The sequence below is a fragment of the Chelmon rostratus genome, chromosome 6 (genome assembly GCF_017976325.1).
Source record: "Chelmon rostratus isolate fCheRos1 chromosome 6, fCheRos1.pri, whole genome shotgun sequence".
Taxonomy (NCBI): domain Eukaryota; kingdom Metazoa; phylum Chordata; class Actinopteri; order Chaetodontiformes; family Chaetodontidae; genus Chelmon; species Chelmon rostratus.
This window is the reverse complement of record NC_055663.1, coordinates 3,799,908-3,822,678: the sequence shown is the minus strand read 5'-3', so window position 1 is coordinate 3,822,678 and position 22,771 is coordinate 3,799,908. Positions and strand designations below refer to the sequence as shown.

Genomic DNA, 22,771 nt, shown 5'->3' with positions numbered 1-22,771 from the left:
CATGTCTCCACGGTGCAGCTGATTGATGAGCAACACAATGTGCATCAAGGAGATGTGAGCTGAGATGGTCAGATGGTTTTCAGTGATTCTAGGAGAGATGATCTGATTTATGTGCTGCATTATTATTGGCTCTTTTAATGAGATGTCTTGGATAAAGCTGCAATCAATAATGGAGAAAATTATAGGTTAAGTTCGGAATTGCTGCACCAGGACATTTGGCTCAATCTGTGTAATTAAAAAAGATTGTAATCACCCATGTTTGTAGTAATTACAGTGATGATAGGAAAAAAAAAGGATCATAATATAATAGTGCTGTCCATGCCAAATTTACTCACAAATAGATCTGGGACAAACCTGGCCAGCGTGTGGCAGTCTCTGCTGTGTACCCATGCACGGGCATTTGTTGTAAAAGTGGGCATCCCTTGAATGTTTACAGAATGGATTAGAGGGCTTATGGGTTATGAGGCCAAGTCTTTTGTACGGATGCAGCGAAGCATGAAGCGTAAAAACATCCCAACACTGGGGACTCTACCAACCCCAGCCCACCATGTCACTGGGTACTGAGCCCTGCTAACTGGGGCACGTTGGAGCCAACAGAGTGGGCATTAGCTTGAGCCCAGCTGTGAACAGGCCAGCATTGAAAACGCGCACACGTACACATGCACCACAGAAACTGAGATCCATCCCATTGTCCGCTCCATATACTAAAAGGAACAAGGCCGCTAGAGGCCAAGTTCTGGCTCGAAGATGTGGACCTCTCTGCTGCTTCAGGGCAATATCTCCATATCATTCTCATATCATTACCATTACAGGAGTGATTGACGTGGAAGTGTAAATGGCTCAGGGGCCCTTCAGAGAGCCTGGCCTTGATGTAAATGTTTGTTTAAGGGAATGAACGAGTCAGACAAGCTTAGCTAATGTCAGAGTCATTAATTCAGACATTTGCTTAGCTTGATGTGAACTCAGTCAGTACTGTACGTCTTAGTGGCCTTGGGCCTTGTTTGAAATGGGGATGGAAATTTTAAGCAATACATTAACTTCTTTATTTGTCATATGCACAACTATCACAGTGAAGCAGTCACTAGTAATAAGATTCATCGGCTCCCTCTAACACTGCTCCTACAATATAAACAAAATAAATCACACTAGTGAAATGAGAAGTAAATAAAGAGAATAGAGTCGGAGACGTAAATAATGCAGAAGTTACACACAAAAAAAAAACAATATAGATATTAAGCTGGGCTAGACTGGTGTACAGTAGTGATGGAATGAATTAAACTGTAATGTAGACAGGAGGAACTGGAGAGTATGCAGCCATCCCCGACATCATCTTCTCTTCTAGCCACATCATCACACCTCCAACACATCACCTGTGTGAGCTGGAAGCCACATGTGCTCTGCTGTCACAGTCCAGCCACTGAAACACCTGAACAAACACTTGATCAATCAAATTCCTAATAGCGATTACGTCATCAATTAAATAAAGACAACTCCTCGTTATTCTTTGAGCTGAGTGTAATGTCATAGATCAAGGCTGTATTAGTCTCAACAATAACAAAGTGACCCAATCAGCTGAACAGAAGCTGCCTCAGTCCACTGTTATAGGTCAACTTTTGTCAGAGGTCATAAGGGCATTATTATCTGCTATCTACTTGAAGGGCCGTCTCAGGGGATTTGTGGGAAGTCGTTTACTTCCCAGGTTCTTTCCAGCTCAATTTGTGCTTAACCCTTTTCAGTGGCAAAACCCACCACTAATAACCGGCTGCTGCACACCACTAATAGGGAGGTGGAAAAGAGGCTTTGGATTTCAAGGCTGGTGGACTCCGACTCATGTGGAGCCTAGCCTGCTGGCCTCCACGGAAATGCTTTACAGCCATCCAGAGAGTGTGCAGAAGCTCTGTCTTCATGTGTGTGAACGTATATGAGTGTGTGTGTGTGTGTGTGTGTGTGTGTGTGTGTGTGTGTGTGTGTGTGTCAGGGCATAAGGACCTTAAGTGGCTATAGACTTTCCCCAGTATGGCCCATCCCCTGCTGTGTAATAATTGATTTTTTACCCTGGTAGTGTTCGCTTAATGAACACCCGCCATGCATATTCCCCTCGATTCCTGCAGGTTGACACTCTTGTTTTCTTCCCAGCACTGGATCATCTTAATGACAGTTTAATCAGTGCCACATGGGAAGGGAGTAGGGTGATGTGGGGGTTAGGATGCAGCATGTGTCTGGTGGGTCTGTCGATCACCGCGTGACAGCTCGAGGCTCGGCGGCGGCTGGCTGACTGGCGCTCTGGATTCTGGGGCAGCGGGGAACCTTCCAGTTGAAGGTTAGTGGAGCTGGGAATGAAGGGTTCACTCGCCATTGAGGGGTCGAGAGGAGTTGCCTGAGCACTCTGAAATATCGGCAGGGAGGGTGAGAGGCACACTGTATCCTGACACCCCTGGGACAGCGCTGCTCTACCTCTGACACTCCAGGAATCGCAAGGTTACTGCAGCTGGTCGGGAGCTTTTCCTGTGAAGCTCTGACATCAAATCTCAGGACTGAAGGGGGAGTGGTGCACTGCAGCAACCCGACACCAGGTGCGGCAGGGGTCTCTCCTTTCTGATTGTGCTCACATGCACGAGCACACAGCACACACAAACACTCAGCCATCCTTGAAAGTACTCTTACCACCCACACACCATCCGCTCCACGGGGCTTACAGCGGTAACGCTAAGCACAAGGTAAACATGGAGTGGCACTCCAGGCATCTCCATACATGCGCTCATCCTCAGGCCCCCCAGCAGTTGTTCGTGACCATCTGGCTCCTCTTTCTTATGAGGGATTAGAGGAGTCTGAGCTGTAGGGGGAGTTTCGGGCAGATTAGAGCAGTATTGGGTGGTGCTGTTAGGATTGAGAGTACGGCTCCTTCGGACAGCCCCACGCTAAAGCCAACAATCATCCAAGCAAATGGCCTTTGTGCTGTGACAATCTGTGGTTTAGCAGGGAGGGGTGGTCTCTCATGGTGGCTGTTTGACCAGCCTGATGGGGTGATTGGTGTTAAGTCCCATTGGTGTCAGCATATCAGTGGTGGTGTTCTTGCTGGGAGCAAGGATTCCAGCCTCTGACACTGCCTCTTCTGTTCATCTCTTTCATTCAAGATTCAATTTATTGTCCACTGTTGAACTCATTTTTCTTGTCCGGTGACAGTAAACACCTTTGAAAAGTAAAGAGATTTACGCACTAATGAAAACACACGAGGATGCCAAATCACAAGCAACATCACACACAAGCTTATTTCCTTTGTTAGGGATACAGTAGCTAAATGGGCCCATCCCAGCTGTACCATTATCATGCCAAATCAAAAGCTAAAGCCTCATTTGATATTCATATTTAAAAGAAAAGTGTCAGCTCAGCAGTCTTGTCCTACAAGTACAAGAGGGGTGGTGGTATCAAAGCCGCTGCTTTGTTAGAGGAGAGAAAACTAAATGTGTTTAGCATTCATGTATTCCTGTGCTTACTTAGGGGATTGCTGCAGGATTTATAAACCATTTGGTCCAAGGCAACAGAAGATTAGTTTCCCTATCGATTTAATCACTGAATTTGACATTTAAGGTTTCAAATGTACCCGCGCTCTGATGCTACAAAGGCTGCGGCTATTGACACACTCAAGGTGGTTTGTAAGAAGTGTGTGTGAACGTCCGCGTAGGGCTGAGTGGAATTCCATAAAGCACTTCACACAGGTTGTCCGTTTCCCTCCGGGATCTCCATCTAAGGTGCCGAAGCAATTTGCCTGTTTTTCATTCTCCGTAGCGACGCATGAAAAGTCCAGTCGTCTTTTGTGGCTCAGGAGAGCGTGTGTTGTAGCAAACTTTTCTTTTTCCTCTCCCTCTTTTTTCAAGAGAGGCACAGCTGAACTCCATCAGTCAGCGGCAGGTGAAACAAGGAGTGGGGCACGGGAAAATGGATGAGGGTCGAGCGTGATGATGAAACAAGCTGTATGTGCTGCGCCGTCACCTGCATTTGATTCCATCATTGCACTGCAAACGGCTGCCTCCTGAATTGGCTTTGAATGGAGCATCAACTCTCAGCCGCTCTGTCCGCCTAAATTTTACGCCTCCAGCCGTGATAGGATAGGCTGCGGATTTATTCAGTGGTCAATACAACCAGTCACAGATGACACGTCTTCACAATCAACCACATGATGCATTTATGCTGTATAACATGCTCAAATTTCATTTAATGTGTTGGAGCCAGACAGTGTTGCCTGAGAGCTGGTCTTTTAATGCTTCTGCAACATTTATATGGAGGAGATCACTATATTCATATGCACTTTATTAATCTGAAGCCTTGTAATTAGCATTCCCCATAGATCACTGGGCCTTGATTTCGATTGGCTAACCTGCTTGGTAAATATCTCTGTATGCCTTTGTCCGGCGGATCGTCTGGGGACATTGCTCTAATTTACACATCTCTCTCTCTGGCTGCTTCGATTTCCTCGCCGTGTTCTGCGGCGCCGCTGAGCTCATTAGCTCATGTTGCAGATCAACTGGGATACTGGGCTGCTGTGTTTCACTCTAGGGGGTCGAGGCAATAGAGCAGGAGAATTGAAGGTGCATTTCTCGCTCGGGCGCAGTAGGTAGATGGTCTCCCACCCCCTCGCTCGTCACTCTTTGAATGGAGTGGGCTGACTTGACGAGCTGTTGTTTGATTTTGTGAAACGTTGCTCATGACATGCAGGAGATGCTGAAAACTGCCAGGTTTCATTTCAGTGAGTTAATAATTTACTGAGGTGTAGACTGAATAATCCTTCCCGATCATACAAAAACTACAAGTGTGAGCTATCACTTGCCATATAAATCCCTTTGGAAAATTCTGCTGCTAAGTTAGCATAACGGAACAGGGTTAGCCCAGTTGCTACTGTATCAGCTGTTTGGCAGTGATGTGTAGTGACAGGTGAACACCCTTGAGAACAGATGAAATCACAGAAGCTACAGGAATTCCACTACATAGAAAACCTTCGGTGCATGCCATTCATTCATTCACATAAGACAGCCGTGTCCCTCTCCTAGATGCAGCAAGCGCAGATAGAGCACAGGGATGCCCGCATCTACTGCTTGTCACATCTGAAAGCTTAATTGTCCCATCAGAAATGACTACACCGTACATCAACCCTAAGATTTACCCTCTTTTCTTTGCTCCCGCGCACAAAAACACAGAGATCTTGCATTTCTAAATATAGACCAGTTCAGAGGAGAGAGAATGGGAGAACGATAGAAAAAGATGAGTGTCATTAGTTCTGCACACATAAGCAGGATCTTTTGTAATGACTATGTGCCACGGCGTGCACCTCAGGCGGTAGGGAAGGCAGCATCAGTGATGTGTGGTCAATAATGTGTTTATATTGCTGAACTGAAGGTAAAAATATCCTCATAGGTCATGTTTTTGGGTTATTGTTAAAAAAAAATCCTCCCCACAGTACAAACTGTTCAGTACATACGAACAACGTGTTTTTTTCCGTGCAGCCTCACAGGTGAGCATGATTTCACATTTCCTAATGGAGTTTTTGGCAGATTGTTCTCTATGATGTTGTTGAAACATCCAGTAGTCAGGCTAAATCCTTGTTAGAAAATGAATGCAATTATAATAGCTTTTCAGCTGCCTTTGAACATTTCCCTTAATATGTATATTTGTAAGGCCTGTGGATGTGTAGGGATTCAGTGGCTGCAAGTCAATAACAGACACAGTGAGCTGTGATTTGGTCAAGCTTTTGAAGTGCTGTTGCAGGCTCTGTCTATGACAAATGTCTCTGGATGTACAGTACGTTACCTTAATACTGCTTTGTTAGCCTTTTCCAGCGCTGCAGAAATTCCCTTTATTGCAGTTTGTGGTACGCAAAATGTTTTATTCAATATTGGTGCAGCAAAACATGTTAGAGCTGGCAACGTCACAGATGAAAAATGCATCAGTGCTACGGTATGAGTGTCCCTGTGCTGCAGGACGGACTACAAAACCGCTATCTCTGCTCACATTCTCTTTTCACCTCAGGAAGACCAATCAATGCTAATCTGCACCTAAGCTGTGAATTAATGTGGAATGTTAGCTCGCTAGTTCAACTACTCAGCATTTTTTCTGACACCTGAAGGCAAATTACAGTGAAATCAATGTTTCCCGTTCAGTCTCCACCTCCAGCTCTGCTGAGGAGGCTTAGAGAATATCATTTTCCTCGTCTTCAGAGAGCAGATGAAATTCCTTTTAGATTACCCTCCTCATGTTTAATTAACAGTATATGAGATGTATATATGAACTAACTGCACATCCCTAGCTGTGCACAGGCCGTGTTTTAAATAGTTGTTTTAGCAGTGAGCAGGCTATGATTTCCTGGTGAAACAGTCATGTGGAAAGGCTGCTTCCTGGAAGTACCAAATGTCCCTCAGAAGACAAGCTTCTGTGTCCTGCGTCCAGCTCCCTAAACTCTCCAGAGGTGATCAGCTGTAGGCCGAGGATGCATCGATGACTGACTCAAAGACCTATTTCCCCAGGGCAGTTACCTCAATTGATTGAATTGGGCCTGATTCTTTTCTCACCATGAACCCACTCAAACAACCCACACAGCATCCTCGAGAGCTTGTTTCCACATCTCTCTCATCACGCGTCTCTTTTCCCTTTCCAAACAACATTCAGAGACCCAGGACGCAGCGGGCAGCCGCACCACAATACTTTACAGATATGAGCAGCAGATTGACTTTGAATCCATGTATTTTACATGTGTCATCTTGAATTTGGGTCAGGGACTCAGGCATTCACTGCTTGAATGATAATGAGCCCAGGACACCTCTCCAGCAGGGCTCCGGCGTGCAATGAGGCGCGCACTCGTCCACGTTGTTAGCCATGACAAATGAGACACAGATTTATGCTTTAAACATTAGAGCTTATATTGATTTATTCAGCTGAGCTGCCACAGATTGCTGCCGCGTTATAACTCAGCCAGAAAATGCAACATATTGTAGTTTTCTAGATGGAAACGCATGAACACATGCACCAACTGCATGATCATCCGTGAGTGCCTGGCGTGTTTTTATTGTTATTTTTTAATGGGCCGATTTCGCACACTCTATGCAATCCACTGTACCATTCAGACCATCAGCCGATGTATTAGGCTGTTTGTTGTGATTTGAAATGGATGCCTACCTTGTTGTTTTCAGAGCGAAACCCAGATTTTCATCAGAGCAGGTTGTTGCGGTGCTCTCGTTATGTCTGATCCAATTTCAGCTCTCAGCTCTTATTTGATGTGCATGAGGTGCGCTCACAACCGACTCCGATATTCTCCCTGAAGAGGAAGATGCAGTAACTAGTCAAGATCCTTCACCGCTACAGTAGCAAGATACAGTAAGTGAGTGGCTGACAGACACACTGTGTAAACCTAATAGGGGTTGTTACCGTCCTCCGTGCATGCAGATTCAGTCTATTCCTTATCACAGCCACGTCTTAAACTGTCCCCTTGACTTTGCCCGAGTCTTATCGCTCGACGAAAGCGAATGCTTCTGCTTGTTTATCCAACACCAATTTGCAATTGCCAGTCTTACTGCCAGACATGAAAGAGCATTTGCTTCGTGTATCTGTTCTGTTTCTGAAGATATCAGGATGTTATGTGTCCTGAAAATCAGAAATCTGAAGCAGTCTGCTTGCCTGCAGCGTGCAGCGTCTTATGTAAAGAGGAAGCATGTAAAACCAGCCTCGTTCCATCACTTTGGTATCCTATCTGGGGCACAGAAGGATGTCTCAGATCTTGCTTTTTAGAGAGGTTCTGACAGTGAATTGCATGGGAGAAATGCGAGAGGCAAACGTTGAAGTTGTCAGTGATTGCGGGTATTCACTATAAATGATGAATGATCAGGTTAAAGGTGTTCACATCTGTGTTGTACATTCCCTCTGTCACAGAATATGAGTCTTTTAAATAATGCAGCAAAGAAAAAAAAACAATTACTTGCCTTGAGCCCACATCCATTAACCTTTACCTCATCCAATTCAGCTACCTCAAACAAATGAATGTATTATCTGATTTTGATATGCTATAACTAAACCAAAGATTCTTCTATATGTGTATAACTGTATATGTTCACAGTTTAGCTCATTTGCTATTGTATTTAATTCTTAATTAAAGACCCTCCTCTCTCGTGATGTGTGTCGTCTGCTGTCAGTAGTGATTTTTTTCTGCACAGATGTCTCCTTTTCTCTTATTAAGCCACCCAGGCTTCAGTAATGGGTGACTTGGGATGGCGGCAGAATACAAAAGAGTGAGTCAGAGTGGAGCCCGTTATGGGCAGACCGAGGAAAGGGCTCTAATTTGAGAAGTCGATTATGGGGTCATCGCCACCCCCAGTGAATGATCTCATTCATCCATAGTGAGCCGGAGTAATTATTAACATACACCTTCTGCCTGTGTATGCGCTCATCAGTGCTGTGCGGTTAGACAAATCCTCGTCCCTGTGTTTTGTCCGCTGATAATTTCAGCAAAGGACACAGCAGCGTGTTTGGGGTCAGCCCATTAATGCCCCTTCCATTTCACACACATTTCTGTTTTTCAGGGTTGGCCTGTCGTTATGGTAGATCTCCATCATGGCAGCGTTTTTGAGTTCGTAGTGGTTGCATGGTGCTTTTCTTGAGCACAGTTCACAAGTGAACTGGAACAGATGGGGCTGGCCAGATTTTTCTCCCCAGTCCCCTTCTGAGAGGACAGAGTGGCAGACCCAAAATGCTGTCCTTTTCCTGGGTGGGAAGAAGCGAAGCATGAAGGCAGGCAGGGAGGGGAGGGACCTCTACCCAAGAGCAAGAGAGGTGAACACATTGATATTTGATGACAGCTCCCAGAGAGGTGAGTCACTGTCACTCCCCGATCCCCCTCTCTCCCTCTCCCCGGCATCCACATCGTGTCACATTTATTTCCCTCTTGGGGAGAAACGTGAAAATCATTTGGTCTATTTCATCTTAGCAAAACAACAAACTGGAGAATAGCATGGATTTATAGCTGTGTTTACCTGACTTCTTTTTCAGCTAGGTGACATGTCTGTTTGATGAATTGCCACTTATTAGCCCATCATTTGCCGCACACCATTAATGATGTGTTTTCATCAGGCGAATGTGCACCACCTGATTAAAGAGAAACTGAATCTTTCATGAAGACAGATCACTGTGGGACTGATCTCTAAGGAGCAGTTGCACCTCTGACCACATGCAGCATCACATGGATATGATCATATGCAACATGTTGTAGGTTGTGGCCACAGCTACATCTATCCTTCATTCTAGAGCTTTGCACAGGACCCAAGAAGAATCTGCCTCACCAGTTAGATCAACTTATCCTTTTCCTAATGTTGGCCAGATGAACCTGTCCAAAGAGCTTTAATCCAGAACAGACCTTTGCACAGGGTAATCACAATGCTCTTTAAGAGCTGGAGAGGAAGGCTGGAGGGTTTTAGCTGTTGTCACAAGGGCCAGATGTTACCACCATGCCCTCCCAATTTACAGAGGAAGCTCCACGTTTGCCATTTTTTTCTTTATTTTATCCATTAGAGACTGCTAGACATTTACTTTATCCCTGAGCCTGGTGTGTACGTTAACATAAAAAAAGCCAAGGGGGCCTGTACTCAACACATGAACTGTCATGTTCATGTCTGGTTGCTGAACTCTACTTCATACAGCGTGGACCGAGAATGCTGCTGCTGCTGTCGGTCAACACTAACAGGATACTCAGCCTGTGTGCAGTTACTCTAACAACCTGTGTATCACTTCTGGAGTAATTGGCACCTGTGAAATACCCAGTGGCCGTATTCTACAGCTGCAGGAATATTCACTTAATGGGTTTTTGGAAAATGGATATAAATAAGCATTTGATGAGCAGATGAAAAGTGAGCACAGGTGCATCTAGAGAGAAGCAGTCAAACAGTAGAATTAAAGTCTCGAGGAATGAGTAAGTTGCTTTTTCCTTTGGACGGCTTTGAACTCCCCCGCCTGATTAGCTGTGCTAAGAACATACAGCAGAGTTTAGATTCATTTTCTACATTATTCATGTAAAGCACATGGGCTTTAAATTTCTGTAATGCCGTGAGTCATTAGCCATTGAACGACTGGACTTCATGACAGGGATGAATGGGCATCCTTCATTTATTCATTCATTATGTATCAGACTGTCTGTGTACATGTGTGCATAGATAATTCATGTTGAGCCAGCCAGACTGGGCTTTCTAAACGTTCTCCACTAAACACATGTGTATTCAATGTCCTTATACATCCTGTAGCTGTGTATAATGTATGGCTGCGCAGGATGCAGCAAACCTGCATTGTATGTGAGCAGGAGTCTCCTGTGTGACGGCGGCAGCCCTTGACTCACATGTGAAGGCTGACATGTCTGTCTGCTGGCCTTTGTCGATATTACTGAGAGCCCAGTAATTGGCACATAAAAGCACATTCCTGTATGCTTTAGCTGGAAAGCATTCTCCCATCTTCAAAAGCCCCTCCCCCCCACACACACACATACACACACACACACACACACACTGCAATTCATTTTTCATTGAAGTGCTTACCTTGCAAAAGAGATGTAAGAGGAAAAAATACTGTCTTGCAGTATGTTCTCACTCTGTCTTTAATTCTCTCAGAGTCTATTAGAGAGATGAAGGGCTTCTCTGTAGTCCTGACATTTTTTATCCGAAATTGTCCGACAGCGTCCATGAGTCTTCTCTATGATTACACCTGTCATAGGTGAAAATTAAGTAACGAACGAAGACATTTTGGACAAATATGCCAACTCAACCATTTCTCAGACTCCATCTCTTTCATTTTTAAGATCGAAGTAAGCAAAGTTGTAATGTGGATGAGTCACAAGAGGGCCCCGGCTGTGATTACAGTGAGGAATCGTCCTCAAAAGCAATCGTATTTCACGCTGGCCTACACCAGAATGGCTTTATTAGCCCGGTTTAGCAGCAGATCCAATATCGCCTTAGAACGCACTCTGGCTGAGGATTCTGGCTGTTTTTCATATTAACTGTGGTGGGCGGTCAGCTTTATCGCCCATGAAGTTCCTTTGTGATCAGCAGTTTCCATTTTCATTGGTGAGACAAGAATAACTTCATTCAAAGGCACATTTATTTGCAGAGGATGTGCTCTGGTGGCGATGAAAAACAAAACATCAATATGCTTTGACACAGTTTCACTCTGCGTCAGCGCCGGTTACAGGGAGACGGAGAGTGCGGCTGCAGGGATCCAGATCTTCATTATACAGGAGTCCATCACAGATGCGGGCTGGTGTGTCCACAGAGATTCACAGCAAAAATGGTGAGCGTGGAGGCACTGCAGGAGAGGGGAAGTGCAGAGCTGCCTGCAGTTTGCAGTCAACATTTCTGTGTGTCTGCATAATGCATTCACTTGACTTCCAGTATACTAAGGAGGTAGTCAAGGTCAGGACAGTGAAGCGCATGTATATTCATACCCGTGGCTTTGAATTCATGTGCATGTAAATGCTGCATTTGCTGTTTGTGCTTCCCAACATGAAAATAAGGCCCCGTTTAATGTTTTTGCTTTAATGCTGTCAGTCACCTTCATATCTCGCTGATCAGCCTCGCTGACTGTGCATCTGACCATTTATTGTAGCCGTTCTGATTATACATCACGTCCAGGCATGCTAATCTCCCATTGTTCTCTTTCGTGCGTGATTGTCGGTGCAGCATACCAAACAAAAGTGACTTTGAGCAGTCGCAGCTCAGAGACATAGAGAAATGGACCTTGGCTTGTTCCGGTAAGCAGCAGCACAGATAAACCGGGCGTTCTGAGTCCTGAAAAATGGGTTCAGGCAGTTAAACATGTTCTAATCTGCGTATACCACTTGTTATGATTTTGCATTTTTTATTAACATGGCATCTTGCCACCATCTTTCAAGGAAATTCATCCTTTATTGAGTTGCTCTTTTCTGTCTCAGTAACTAATTCATTTCCTGTCACCCTCCAGTTAGCTTAAGATGGCATCTGGCTTTTCTTTTAGGAACTGCTCCAAGCACTATGCCATTAGAGCTGATAGGGACTGAGGGGGCCCTTCAAGCAAATTAATGTCACATTGTTTAGAAAAATCAGGTCATGTCATCAACCAACAGACAAGGGAATGCGAGGTAATGGAAGATGAATCAAGGTAAAGTGAGATTACAGAGTTTTAAGATTGAATGCATATGGGTTATTTGTCAATTCATTTGCCTATTAGAGATCAATGATGAACTTTGTCAGATCTATCAATCAGAAGGCCCTCATCTTATTCTGTCCCCTTGTCATGTTGATTACCCAGGAGGTCTCCCTGTTCCCGCAAGACCAGTTGAAGCACAATAGAGAACCTGGGTTGTGGCATCAATCACACTCCCCAGCCAGCCTTTTCCATGTCACAAACACTAACTCATTATACTGCAGATACCCAATCACACGCAGGCCTTGCAGTGCACACAGGGGGTAACTCAAGCAGCTCAAAAGGAACAAATGGCCCCCATCAGCAACTGCACTAATAATACCCTCTCCTCATGTTCTCCATTATCTCATAGAAATGGAAACCAGAGTCTAAACTTTTTATAGCATAACCCTGATTCCACAAAACTTGGGATGCTGTGTCAAACACAAATGAAGTAGAATGTGAGAATTTGCTCACATTTGCTTAGCTGAACACAAGAAATATATATAATATATATATGTAATATGTATAGATATACAAATTTCTATTTACACATTACTTTTCATATATATATATGTGTGTGTGTGTGTAAGTGCTGAAAGTAAACATTTCATCATTTACACATGAGGCACAAATATTGCCACAGAAGACAGAAGCGGCTAGTATAATCAGCAGGCCTCAGTTTGAAATGGCCTCTGGACACGGCGATAAGTCCTGATGGCAGGGATCAGCTTTAGCTCTATCTTCTGCCTCATTTGTTCCTGTCTAAACGAGATAGGCCCGCTATCTGCTGGCAGCCGTCCTGTGGTGACACAGTGACAATACGACAGGGCTCTGTCGCCGCGTCACCTGTGTGGTACGCGTGGAGTACAGCAGACTTGTCACTCCGACCATTATCCAGCTCAAAGTCCCTGGTTTGAGGACAATCAGAGGACAGAGCACGCAGGAGACGGGCATGCGTGTCAAGACAGCAGGGAGCCACGGAGCAAATTACCTGAGCTGACACCTCTGATGTCGTTACCGTGGTTGGACAGGTGGACAGACAGATAGTCTTTGTCTTGAAAATGTCCCTGTCACTTCGGCAACTGCAGGGGACGAGTGTTAAGATGGAGCTGAATGTTTATTGCTGCTGCCTCTCGGCAAGGAGCGCTCTCCAAACGCTCATTGTTTCTGGATCCATCCGGGGGCGGCCTACATGAGAGACACCCTGCACAGCGCCTGTTTAAATGCGCGTGCCATCTCGAGACGTTCCTCGGTAAACAAGCCCGCTCCGAGGAGGACTATTTGCATGCTAAAGCAGAAGAAAGGGAGGAGCAAGGAGGGAGGAGCGAGACACCTGTTGCAACAGTGGCTGGTGGATGTCTACGATGGGCTTTGATTTATGAGGGAAAGCAGTCTGGCTCAGTCTCTCCAGGCTCCCCCTGAGAGTTGAGTGTTTTCATCGACTTTCAAAGGACTTTTGACTGTTTCCTTCTTTCACGTTGGCTTGGTGTAGTAAGTGCAACAAAGCACAGATAAAAGTGAGTCTCAGCAACGAACAACTCCGAATATAATTAAGATGAACTGTGCACCTTCACTGTATTTGCACTTTCCAAAGACTTCACACCATTTTAATATGATTTCACTCTGCCAGTCTCATCCGACCACTTTCCAACCATTAGGCAGAGTTTTGCATTTTTTCACCAAACTTTTTCATTCTGATCATCTAGCAAAGAGGAACTCTAGAGGTGAAAACTCTCTTAAAATGTCACGTCTTAATGAGAACATCTATACTAATCAACACTGTTATACTATGGTTTCCAGTAAAGGTTAAGCTTTGCTGAAGATTTTAAAGCTTGTGAAAGCCACTTTGTGGCCGGGTCTCAAAGCAGATCATTTCTTAATCTGTCAAATTCTGCTGGAGTGCAGGTTGGTGGTTGAGTATTAATAGCATGAAGAGCAAGCTGATATTTTCTGTGCCGCCCTGCGTGCAGCAGCATAGGTTATCAGCTCCGGTGGCCTCGTGCTGCAGCAGGACAAGACTCAGCAGTAGCTCCAAATCTTCTGAGATTCTCCACGTCTCTGCGCACTCTTCCCACCGCAGGCTGCACTGGAAATGAAGAGCGAGGGGTCAAGGCAGTCGTAAATAAACAATTTGAGGTGGAGAATTTTGTTTTGTTTGCAGCAAAGAGAGATTTGTTCCCTCAATTAACTGCTGCCCGCGGCTGCAGATGAGATCTTTTTATGTTCTTGGCTGTCAGGGAACCTCTGCTTTGTTCTTGGACTTTTCACTTTACTTTCTCTGCTCAGTAGACATTCTGCTCCAACACCAAGGATTAGACAAAACAAAATATGTGTTAGTGCTGTGGCTTGTGCTGCGTTCGTCCTCCTTCCTCTTCTTGTTAGCTCTGCAGTCTCTTGATCAGCACTTCCTCGCCACCACAGTTCTTCCTCGGTGCAGCTTTGTTTGCAGTGCGATGTCTTTTAACAATGTTCTGCGGGTGAGAGATCAGACTGTACCTTGGAAGTTTTCACATCTGGCTCTGCTGGACTCTCGATAGGTGGGAAAATTTTAGGACTGAGCTACACTCTACTGAAACAAACACCAACTGACATGCTCATGTACTGTATATACACAAAAAGGCACGCTCATGTGTTATATAGCCTACAGGCTGAATGAAGGCGGAAACAGCCTCTTTTCTCCTATGTTAAAGCTCATCTGATAATGTAATTCAACATTCAAATAGCTTAATTCAAATTAAGAGAGATGTTTGAACTAAGACCATCGATCTAAATGCAAATATTCTCCATGCATTTTGTGTCACAGGTATATTTTCTCGACTTCTTTATCATTCATCTAAAAACTCAGTAAATTAGAGTTAGAGCAGTTATGCAATTAGAATTGCATAATTAATCAAGCAAAAAAAAAAAAATCAGAGTTGAGATTATTGCATTAAACCACGAGAGGCTGCATATTTAAATCAGCACGAGGACTAATTTTGGAAATCCTGTTTCCTGTTTGAATGGCAGTGTGCCGTACCGCCGGTCGTCTTCGGCTTTGGTCCCGTCGGATATATCTCTGCAACTGCTGAATGGATCGCCACGACATTTGGTACATACGTGCGGTCCCTCAGAGCTGCTAGCATGGCTCTAGATTCTTATGAAAATATTGCTTTATGTAGAGCTGCAAAGATTAGTAGATTAATCAATACAGCTGATGGAAATTAAACTATTTTCACAATTGATTCATTTGTAATCATTTTTCAAGCAAAAACCTCACACGTTTTGCTTAAGACGCATGCCATACATGCAAAATAAGACAGCAGATCCGTAATGAGAATGAGTCGCAGCCGTAGCTGTGTGCATGCAGAACCGCAATCAGTTACAGCCCAAACAAAACTGTTTCTAAGAACGCTGCACTGTGCGTAGCGAGCAGTGCCTCGTGACATCCGTCTGCTTTTGATTGGCGACTGAGCCAGAAATGTCAGATGCTGTTTACCCGGGCCACATGAAGCCTGGGTTTACTCCTCGTCTGAATGGAATATGACATGTATCCAGAACTGATAGCTACTGTAGCAGAGAGTCCTGCGCTGGATGATGAGCTGTCCCTGTGTGGAGAGAGTGGAGGGAGGAGTAGAATGGAGAAGAGGCTGGTGTTTACAATATAAATGTGGAGGGGAAGCGAAAGAGCTCCGTGAGCAGCCAATGGGGAACAATGTTTACAGTGGCCTCTTTCTCGGTCACATGTATCACCAGTCATCCCTCTGCGTTGTATATCTATGTGTTCCTCTCCGATGTGCACCACATTATTGGTTAAACACCGCCGACCTCGTAGTGATGGAGTACAGAGAACCTGGACTGGATTAGCGTCTGCTTGAAAATGGACAAACACCGGCATCATATCGGTTACAATTATTATTATCATTACCTCCGCGTGACTTCTTCCACCCCCATTTGTTAGTCAGATTCGAGCTGAGTGATTGCACATAATGGAAAGAAAACGTATTAATTTGCGCTACCACCATCCACGCTTTCACAAAAAGCCCCAAACATGTGTCCCTCTTGGGTGCTGATTTATACCTCTTATTATAACAGGCACGCCCTCATGGATGTGCTTTTCCCATGCAGTTATTCCTCAACTGGACGACAGAAATATTAAAGATTTGTCCTGAATCATCTTTGTACCTCGCATATCTGGTTTCATTTCCTCATTTAGTGTCATATTTTTAATATTCAGCAAGTATTTAGCTGGCCAGAGTTGACAAATGAAAGCTGAGTTTAATAGACATTACTGCTTTTGCTCATTGTAGGAGCTCAAGGCTTATATACCGGGGCCGGCAAGTGCTACAAAAATATCTAATTAATTACACGCTTTTTGATTAATTCATCTAAATTAATAGCAGATGTCGATACTTGCTGCAAGAAGCATTCAGAAATATTTCATTTCAGATGGATTTTGGTTCATTCTAAACTTTAAAGTTCATTTAGTGATGGCTCCATTTCCTGACAGAGACACAGAGTCTGGCTCATGTCAGCGACCCAAACTCCGTTCTTTAATCCTGTGGTTTTAGCTAACATGCCGTACCCTCCCGCTCCACAGCATTTGCTGTTATCACACAGCACAGCCCTCCTCGTCATTCAGTGAGTCAGGCGCACGCACCAAAAAGACGCATGAGTGGAGGCATGTGTTCAAAAGATGGTGTCTGCAACCAAGCACCCTGTTAACCTTCCAGAGAAATTAGCATTGTTGACATTTTCCAGCCCTTGAAATTTTGATTTTGACACCAATTTAATTTGAGCTGTATCAAAAATAGTTTAATCCTTGTACAAATTCATATAGAAATGGGTTTTGATAAAGATGATATGCTAGTGAGGTGCAGCTGAGAAATATTTAAAACACTCCTAAGTATTTGGCATTCCTTTTTCTCGGGAGTTTACAGGCTGACGAGAATAGAAAATGTGCTCTGACAGAGGGATAATTGAATTGACCACCTTCGCCGCCCACTGCTATCCGCCTTTGCTTCACACCTCCTCTGTGTCGGTGCACTGGATAGTGATTTCTTTGAGCTCCGGAGAGAAAATAGTAAGATGGGAGTGTATTGATCATTCTTCTCGAGAGTGGAGCTTCACAGATCTCCGAGTTTCCTCAGCAGCCAACATTTTTGCACCATAAGGGAGGCTCTCTGCATCCAGCCTCTGGTTATCTCTCAGCGAGAGCAGGGGCGGCTAAGAGGCTTTACCTTATCATTGTCAGGAATATAAATCACCTTTTTTTTATATCTGTCCGCTTGTGAATAAACAAAACAGGGAAATATCCGCTCCCAGGCTTCTAGTTTGTTCTTGCAGCCTCATCACTCTGGCCGGAACAAGTATAATGAAATATTATTATGATACGCACAAAGTTTAAAAACAAAAGTGGAGCGCTCCAGGCAGGCATCAGTTTCCTATAGTGGTAGTTATCCTGCAGTGGAATATAACTAAGCAGGGGCAGAGGCACGATCATTAATTATTGACTGTCCATGCAGACAGACAGCGGAGAAGCGAGTACACGGCCGCTGCAGGTGAGATCTGCTAGAAGAGTCCCGGTAAATGGATATTTTTCACACCTTTGGTTTCGTTTACCATTTTCACGGCCTGGCCCCTTTTTGCAGGATCAGTAAAGGTTATTAATAATGATGTGTTCATTTCGGGACGAGACTGGCAGAACAACAAGGTAAAGTATCAGATTCCAGCAATCAGGCAGCCGGGTTAACTGCCTGCAGGGCCTCGCTGTATCACATCGTTTAAATTAAAGCGCCTGACATCTGCGGCCCACACTCTGACCTGAGGTTTGTTTACCGGCCGCGGCCATTCGCCGACACTTACAGTATGACTTCATGCATCTGAATGCAAATGTGTGCGCTGTCATGTTTACTGAGGCAAACTCATCTTTTTTTTCTTCCCCCCGTTGATGAGGCAGGATGATGTCTGGATGTTGATAGGGCCATTTTGTTCATTTAGTTTAATTTCAGTAATGATGTATGTTGTTGTTTCTGGGCACGGATGAAAGGCGAACAACTCTAAGCACGAAAAATTGTGGGAGCGTAATTCTTGCCTTCCCTTTCTGTCCCGTTTCAGCGCTTTCTTGAATTAGCAACATACAATGGGTTCTAGCCTTAATATTTCAGAAGTGAGCAGCTTGGCAAGGCGCCATGTCCCTTAGGGCACGATGTAGAAACCGAACGCAGTGATGTGTCAAAGCGAGCTCCTCCAGCAGCCCACAAACAGATCTATTTGTCTGCATGTGTGTGTGTGTGTGTGCATGCATGCATGCATCTGTATGTATTTTTGGTGTGTTTGGTGCCACTACCCTTGATGGGCAATCATGCAGAACAGCTACAGTGTTTCCAGCTGTGAAATGCCAACTTCGGCACTACATGACCTCCTACTGTGCGCTCCCATCTAATTACAACCCAATTATCTACACTGTACAGCTGTGATCAGGATGCCACGGAGAGGAAGAGGGCCTTGACATGTTGACACAGATTCTTCTCTTATGTGTGTGTGTTTGTGTGTGCACGTGTTTATAAATGCCTACTTGACAGTAGCGGCTCGGTGTGAGAATAGAGGGGAGGGTTGCTGGGTCCGACGTACAGATTAGCAGCACTAGACTTGCGTTTTCATTTTAATCAGGTCTAACAAATGCACAACAGGGGTGCTGGCCGCCTGTTGATTCGTCGGCTCTAATTTCCATTTTCATCTTCTGTGGCTAGTCCTACCATGTAATCCACATTGTTGTGTCCCAGAGGATCTGATTTGATACTTATTACAGGGGATCTCATTATAGCAAAAGCCAAAGCACCACAGTAATGATGAGGAGAGCTCGCACCCCCTGCATCTCCATATCTAACCAATTATGTGTATATTCAGATGATTTCTTCCCTTCTTTCGTCCTTTCTGTCTTTCTTTCACTACTCCTACAGCTCCTTCTGTGTCATCTTTAGCCTCAGTTCAGCCGACAGACTCACAGATCAGCTGTGCGACACTGAAATCGCAAACACCTCTCAGCCCGCCGTGGTAAAAGAGATATTAAAAGCGCGAAACAGTTGCGAGGCTGCGCACCAGAAAACAGCCCAAAAATCCCAATTTAGATGTGAGTTTGTCTTGTTTTGAAGTCCAGTCTGTCTAATAGCGGCAGAGAGGGGAGATGCAGCAGAGAGCAGTTATTACCTCCAGTGCCTTATCATTCACCAGCGCCTAACAGCTGAATGTGGTGGATCCGGGGATAGGAGGGACCGTAACAGCAGGTGATATCTCATCGGGCCACACTGTCTGCTCGGCGTTTGGCACGCAGGAAGACGGGAGCCGCAGTTATCCGGTGGAATCCTAATGCGCGTGCATCTGCAGCACAGAGGCAGAAAAGAAAAGAGAGCTGCCTCCTCAAACACCACTCGGCCTCAGTCAGTCCTAATATAATCATGATAAGGTACACTGCATGTTTTATTCATAACCAGAAAGTTTCTTCCCCCAAAGAGACTCAAAAGACTAACCAAAATCATTTCAACATACTGTTAATTAACTGCCAGCTGAAGTGTGTGCCCGACCCTAGAGGCCTGGCTGGCTGTGGCGTGCGGTCGTATTTTTTAGTTGCGTTTTCCTCAGCACTCCCTCTCTCCCCGGTGCGCCGTGCCGAGGTTTGAAACCACAAATAGGCGGTCTCAATCAAGAGGAAAATTAAGTGTGCACAACAATGCCAAATGGAGTGTTTCACTCCTGTAATGACTACATAAGTCAGGAGGAAATGACGAGGCATGCGACTAATGGACAGTGTGATAGTAGCAATGCGTTTCAATATTCTTGTCACCCCGAATTGGATTTTTTTTTTTTTTTTTTATAGCATTTTTCTACATTTTCAGGGTGTGATTGCTTGCTGAGGCTTGTGCACGTCTGTGGAAGGAATCCATTAGTTCATCGCAAGATGTATTTATCAACCCTTCTTGTCACAACATATTTGTAACAAAATGCTTCAGTTTGAACACACGCCTAATGAGTGAAGTTCAAAGACCTCGCCAAGTAGAAATGAACGGAGCAGAGAAGCGCATTATTTGCCTTTGCGACATCGTTCGCCAAATTCCAGAGCAGACTTTTGCAATTTTGCTCTGTTGAAACAGATTGCTCACAGCCTGCTTTGTTTCACCTGCCTCTCAAGAAATATTGACAGTGGTTCACTGTTCAATGAGATTGTCAGCTCAGCTGTCCATTGGGAAGATGAATGGAAAGAAAGGGAACACGGCCACGCGTAGGACACTGTGTAAGATTAGACCAGAGAAACTGACGTGGCCATCTGAGGAGTTTTCTCAACACAAGTCACAAGGTTGAATTTATCCCATGTGGTGTCTCTAAACTAAGAGTCTTTATTTTTATCCAGCCCTTCATCTTGCCTCACCAAATCATAATTGCTCCCCCTTTTCTCTAAGCAGTCAGTGTGCGAGCTACACCCAGCCCGAGGCAGGAGATGCCATCTCAAATTGGATTTGGAAAAACCCTGAGAGAATGTATTGTTCAGGTGGTGACAAATACAGAAGGAGCTTTCCATATACACTGCAGGGGCTTTTCAGCTGAGTTCATGTAAGGATAGAGATACGTTAAAAGCTCTCTCCCTCCCTCTCTCCCTCTCCCTCTCTCTCTCTCTTTCCATTGGGAAGACTGACTCTGCAGATTTTCAATTAGCCGGGGCAAAGTTGTCCTCATTAATTACACTACATTAAGATGATGCAGGAGGATTTTAACAGGGAAATTATGCACGAGAATTATGCAAGGGTCCCTGGAGTGGACCTTTTTCCTGTTGCATGGCTGAATGTCCCTCATGTTGCACTTAGCAGGAGCTCTCACTAAATATGAGAAGTGTGAGCATGCCTAAGCTGGTTTTTACAGCTCTATGCTTCTTAATGTCAATCCATAAAACATCACTTAAGACCTCGTAGCTCCCTGCTCAGTTGACTTCACAACACAGCGCACTCTGCAGCCATCTTTGAATTTACGGTGTATGATTTTCTGTATTTTTTGTGAGCCGGGCTGCAGCTCCTGCACAGTGTAGTGTGGTAATCTGTGAATTGGGAGTGAATGTTTGACTGAGATGGCTGTTTGATCACAGTTAGGCCTTAGCCCTTGTGATGTTTTAATTGCAGGTTCAAGGTGAGCTGCACACACTGCAGCTTTTTTCAGGCCTGACCTGAATGGAGAACAGTTTTTTTTTCCTACCCTTATTCATGACTCCCGACTGTGAAGAGGCTTTTTTTTGCTTCTCTAGACTCCCCAGTCTTAAAAAAAAAAGTGGGAGGGGGGACTCATTCAATAGCCGTGCTGCTCTCTGCCTTGCTTACTTAAGGGTTTTTAATTAAAATTACAGCATGGATCAACAGCCAAGTACACGCTAATGAAGACGAAGACGGGACGGGGAAGTAAACAGGCCGGGTCGCTCTCATCCATAAAACAACTGCCATGACTCCAACAGTCTGGGCGCCTCTACCCTCTGTCGGTCTCCCTTTCTCATTTCAGTGTTTTCAGTTTTTCATTAATATCCCTCAAAAATCCCAGTGGCTGCCCTCTCTGTGTGAGAAAGTTAATTACCTTTGGATAGAAATTACAGCATCTCCATTAAAGAGCATCAGAAGTAATAGAAGATTTGAGAAGTAAGTTAATCCATATAGTTACACAACTAAAAATGTAAAACATTTAACTATTTATATCGTTTGCATAATATCAGCATTGTACATGTAATTATTTTATGACAGGACATCAAATGATGGTGTGGACTCAGGAATTTAATCAGCAGTCTCAGCTGCTTGCCTATATATTCAACATGTTCTTGTGCGTATCTCTCACTCTGCAAATGTGCTGTACGTGCGTGATGTGCGAAGCACCTGGAGGCTCTGGAAGTGAGGAGAACCATAGCAGTTATGCATTAAATTGCTCTTACTTCCAGGAATTTGGGGAGCGATCTGATGCTGTAATGTAGAAGCGGCAGTAATGGAGCAGCACTGGATAGGGTAGCCATAGATTTGCAGCGTCATGGAAGAAGAGAGAGAGAGAGAGAGGGAGGGGGGGGGGGGGGGGGGGGGGGGGGCTTAGGGAGTCGGGGAAGAGCAAGGCATTAATGTCAGCTAGCAAATATAGCTCAGGGTTGTAGCGGTCCAGGCCACATGGGAGGGATATGGCAGTGTCAGGCCTCTGTGTGCCAGGCCTGATGGATGAAGTGGAGCAGCTCGTCAATCATGAGGGCTCCCGTTCCTTCTAATAGATCCGGCCTCGCAGTGGGAGGACCCGTCGTCTGTCGCTGCCGCCTGACGTCCGCCGCCGGGCAGAAAGCCAGTTCACCTGCAGCACAAAGGGGCCGCCTCTCTGGCTTTAGAGCAGGAATCCCACCTCCTAAAACAACTAGCTCTGACACAGGATCAGCCCTTTGACCGTCAGCTACATTTCCTTAAGGTCGTACGCATATTTTAACGCACTAATCGCTTTTCAAAGGCCGGTTTCTGACCGGCTCGGGCTGCATAGTAATCGGCCACCAAGTACAGCTCCACTCACAGCATTTGACACTGTAGCAAAGGCCGGGGCAATTAACCCATTTCCAAAG

At 44.9% G+C, this 22,771-nt stretch overlaps 1 protein-coding gene across 3 annotated transcripts in view; it reads left to right on the top strand.

Moving 5' to 3' along the window:
• Window positions 1-22,771, top strand: part of tspan9a (tetraspanin 9a) — a 153,488-nt gene that overhangs the window by 93,487 nt on the left and 37,230 nt on the right. The window lies entirely within an intron of this gene.